This window comes from Triticum dicoccoides, chromosome 3A (genome assembly GCF_002162155.2).
Source record: "Triticum dicoccoides isolate Atlit2015 ecotype Zavitan chromosome 3A, WEW_v2.0, whole genome shotgun sequence".
Taxonomy (NCBI): domain Eukaryota; kingdom Viridiplantae; phylum Streptophyta; class Magnoliopsida; order Poales; family Poaceae; genus Triticum; species Triticum dicoccoides.
The window spans coordinates 690,235,307-690,240,193 of record NC_041384.1 but is presented as its reverse complement, the minus strand read 5'-3'; positions in this window follow the sequence as shown (position 1 = coordinate 690,240,193).

Genomic DNA, 4,887 nt, shown 5'->3' with positions numbered 1-4,887 from the left:
ACCAGGCTCGACCTGCCCTTCCTCGTGACCGAGGAAGAGCCCTCCCTTCCTCACCTGGCGCTGGCCTCGTCGTCGTCCGGCATGGAGCGGAGGGCCTGGGACCTGCGCCGAGGGAAGGACTCCCCCCAATCCTCGCCAGTCTTCTCCGAGTCAGACGCTTCCTCCTCCGCCTCTTCTTCCCCCTTTCCCCCGCTGGAGCTGCCGGAGGACAGGTTCACCGTCGCCAAGACCGCCAGATCTTCGGGAGCTGCCGCGGGCACCAGCCCTTCACCATTGAAGGTGGGCATGGCGTTCACCACTTGCTCCCAGTCGTCACGAAGGAATAGGGGGACGGGGGCGCCCACCGGGCTCGCCACGTCTCCCCCAACCAAGGAATGGAGGGTCGCAGCCAGATCCTCGTCGGTCAGGGCCTGGGAGCTCGGGCGCAGGGCGTCGTCTGCTCCTCCAAGCCTCCACAGTGGGAGCGAGTGCTCCTGGAGCGGAGCCACCTGGTGCTCCAAGAACTCCCTCAGGAGCGTGGCCCTAGTTAGCTTCGCCGCTTCCGAGTTGCTGGGCCTCAGGTCCGCCTTAATCCTCCTCAACACCGCCTTCGCGCGAGGGTCGACGAGCTCCGCGTGGGACCATGCATCAACGGACTTAGGTTGCCTCATGGGCAATACCAGACGAGGGTGGAGGCGCCCGACATCCATCATGACCCACTTGCTCTGGTAGCCTTCGATCCTCTTCCCAGGCTTCGAGATGGCGTTGGAGCTGGAGTATGCAATGAAGCTCGCGCATGTGGAGACCTGAGCGCCAGAAACCTGGAGGGAGAAAAAGTGGCGCAGCAAGGCCACCGAGGGCTTCACACCAACATGAGCCTCGCAATAGTAGGCGAAAATCGCCAGGAGAAGGACATAGTTGGGGTGGAGATGCAGAGCCTGCAAGTTGTATTGGCGGAGAACGGCATGGAAGAACTCAGAGAGAGGAGGCACCAGACCGGTGACAATGGCGCTCACGAAGAACGGGTAGAAGGTGCTCCCCTTGCCCTCAAGCTGGTCAGAGCCGACCTTGAGCACAGTCGCCCCCTCGCTGCCCTACGCCATTGTCATCAGGCGCGCGAGGGCGAGGTTCTTCTCCGACAAATTCAGGGAATCCAGGACCGGCGAGTACCCAGCATCAGCCGGGGACTTGCGAGGCGCCATGGCATGCTGGATGCGAAGGATTGAGACGGATCTGGAGGATTTCGGGATCAAGAGGAAGGAGAACGAGAAAGGGGATCTAGGGCAAGACGGACGAGAGCAGGGCAAGTAAGCCTGGCCGGGGCACCCTCTTTTTGTCAGTCGTGCAGTTGTCGAGGCGTCGTGGGGAAGCGCGGACGCCCACGTCCAATCAACCGCCACGCGGCGCCCAAGGCCGCAGGCTATTAGGGACCGCGGCGCTTCGCGCTTGCCCCTTCGCTTCTCTGCTAAGCCAAGCCCGCGCGCGCCTTGGGCCCGGGGGCTACTGTCGGCATTCTGGGAACGGGGTCCCCAGACTTGCCTGCCTGCGGCCTGCGGTGTGGCTCGGGTGGGGGCCCAGCGCGGCCCATCTTCATCAGCCCAAGCTCAAGACCCTCGCGAGGGGCCAAGCCTCGCGGGGCGGACGACAGGAAGCTTCCTCAGAGGCAGCCTCATCAGGCAGGCTCGCGAGAAGGCGGAGAGATCAATGCAAGGGTACCTCGCGAGGATCCCATGACGCAAGCCATGACGATCAAGGCTAGGCGGGCGCCAGGCGGGCGCCGGCCTGCGCAGGGTCCTTGTTTCCCCTTTGGTGCAAAGAGGGCAAGCACAGGCCAAGGCATCAGGCAAAGGTTGCCATTCCGGTGCAACGAGACCAAGGCCAGCAGAGCGGCAGGACGGAGGTCATCGTGGAGCCCAGGACGGCGTCATCAACAGCGCTTTTGGCAGCCGAAGACCACCTTTGGTCAGGATAACTTGTACTACATGTTCCTCTTCAAAATGGCCAATTGTTGGCGCCCTTCCCGCTCAATTATTCGGGGAGAGGCACAGGGCCTCTATAAATAGAGCTAGCCACCACAGAGTAGAGACATCTAGAGACCGAGAAGAGAGAGAGACGGGCAGACACACATCTAGAAATCTGGTAGAACCCGAGCAGAGAGAGAGAGAGAGGCGACTGAACTCACCCTAGCAGTTCATCACACCAGCTCAAGAACACCTCTCGCGAGGCTGTTCTTCCCTTGTACTGTTCATCATCAGCCCCCTGAGGCAATCCACCACACCATACACTGGAGTAGGGTATTACACCACAACGGTGGCCCGAACCAGTATAAACCTCGTGTCTCTTGTGTTGTTCATCATTTTCATCTTAGTTTGCACGAGAGGATCGGACGTACATCGGTAGGGGAGAGATCTCCGCGCGCACCGCAGTGTTTGAACCTCAAGGGTCTGTCGGAACCCGAAATCCGACACCTCTGGCGCCGGGGCGGCCGCCCCGTTCGCCACCCCTCAGGGTCGGTCCTGAATACACCTGACATGGAGAGCTTCTAGTGTAGGGTATCTGACGCATCAGAAAGGTTTACCTCCATCAACCTACGCACAAGATGCAACCATCTATCTCATCACCCCCCTACCAGCACACGTTCGAACTAAATATTTAAAGGAACATAACCAAGTATTGTATTGACGAGCATCTTTATGTTGTACAATGTTATATAGAGAAGGATACTGCAAGACTAGTGGCTTGTTTCCCAGAATCTAGTAGTATTTCCATTCCCAACGATGAATTTACTCTTATTGAAGAAGGATGCCTTCATCCTCATCAACCCCTTCCAAAATGGGACATGCTTGTTACACAACAACCGTATCCACACAACATCCCTCTCAAACGATAATATATAACCATTTACTGAGTACGCATCTATTTTTCACATTCAAATTTTCGATACCTAAACCTCCTTGGTCCTTCGTTCTACAAATTATGATCCGTTTGGTTAATCTATACTTCATTTAATTGCATTTATCTGCCCAAAAGCGTGATCGATAAAAATCCAACCTTTTCATACTCCATAGGTATTTCAAAGAAGGATAATATGAACATCAACATACTCGTAAGCGCATAGTTTGATTTAATTGCACAAAACTACCCCATCTGCGGCTAGGTTTGTAAAAAAACTACCAAGTCATTATTCCGTTGTAAAAATCACTGTGTTTCTAGTAACTTTTTGCAGAAAGCACTGATCCGTGGATTTGGCCCGTCTGATCACACTTTCTGACAAGTAGGGCCGGATTGTAAGGAGCTGATTTGGCAACAAATTTACGTACACACCCTTGAATGTAAAACAAAAACACAATTACCCCCTCCTGCTGTGGACTGAGTGTGAGCGCCAATGGAAAATTTAATTGGCCACCGGTCAGATCTCGTCGAGTCCGTGAGAGCTCCGCCAGATTTAATCGGTAGTGTGTGTCGCTCCTGCTTGCCTGCGTGCGTGGGCATGCTTGTGCTGCTAATTGCCTGCATCATCTTCCTTGGGGAGGAGCGCTACTCACCAAGCTGGCCAAGGCTACTAGATGGCCGCCGCCGACTAAGTGGAAGTGGCAGAGCCGAAGCGGGCTGCATGATGGCACTGGCACGAGAAGGCCCTCGCCGAAGCTGCTCCCGCCGTCCCCACGTTGCCCTTTCAGAGCCGCATCTCTCTGTCCTCTTCACCCCCGTCGCTGGCTGCTGCTCATCCTACCTCTCTTGTCGTCACCACGCCCTGTAGAACTCCTCCCGCAACGCTCCGTCGAGCTCCTCTGGAATCTACTTGCCGGCGCATCCCGAAGCTCGTCCACGACCTAGCTGGTGGGTGCCTCGTTGGGTTAACGGGCGTTGACGTTTTTTTAGAGAAAAGGCATTGGCCGAGCCCGAGAAAAAGCTCGAACGTAGCCTGGCTTCGAATTAACAAAGCCATCAACCGGCCAGAAAAACATAGGAATTACATAATAGAGAAAGAAAGCAACGCAAAATAAGATACATAGTGTTGCGAGGAACGACTCTAAGGCTACAACAAGCGCCATTGTCATCGACCGCCGCAAAGCCAAAACCAACTAACCAAACTCAGGCCTCAGAAAGAGGGCAACACCGGGCAAGTATCGTGCCGCTGAATGTAACCAGAGGGCCAAACATGAGCAACCACAAGGTCTGCTTTTGTCGCCGCAAAGGGCCACTACCCTCTCACCTAGGCTCGACAGGTGCCGCACCGACGAACGACGGAGAGGTTCCATATATAGAACCCAGAACAAGGAGCCCAAGCTGCCATGAAACACAGCAATAGCAGACCCACACACAACGGAGACCGACCATTAAAAGACCATCGTCGGCAGCGGCAAGGCAGGGCGCCGGCCGAGACTCATGGACCGAGGACGGAATACCATAGAGAAGGCCGAAGGGGGACCAAGCCTTGCACCGATCGTGGATTGGAATTGTTGGAGACCGGGACTCCCACCAAGCAGGGTACCACCGACGCCGGAAAAGGAGACACCAATCCCCTCGTATGGCACCAAGGGCAGAGACAATCCGCACCAGGGGACCGCGCAGGCTGCCTCATAGAGGATCAGGACGCCACACCCTTTACCACACCACCAACAACTCCACCATCGCAAGAGCAAACCCCGGAAGACGCCTAAGGAGCACGACACCGAGTGTCGTCGTCTTCCAAGCAGGGGAGGGCAGGCTTTCACCTATGCTTGATGGGGGTGCGTCGGCCGAGGGTTTCCCCCAGAAACACGCCCAGCCACCAGATCCTCCTGGTAGAGCACCGGGGACGACGGCCACAGCCGCCAGAGGGCAGGGCCGGCACGGATCTTAGCAGATCAGGGTCGAGGAAGGGTCTTCTCCAAGATTTGCCAGCCAAGCACCGCGGGGACGCAG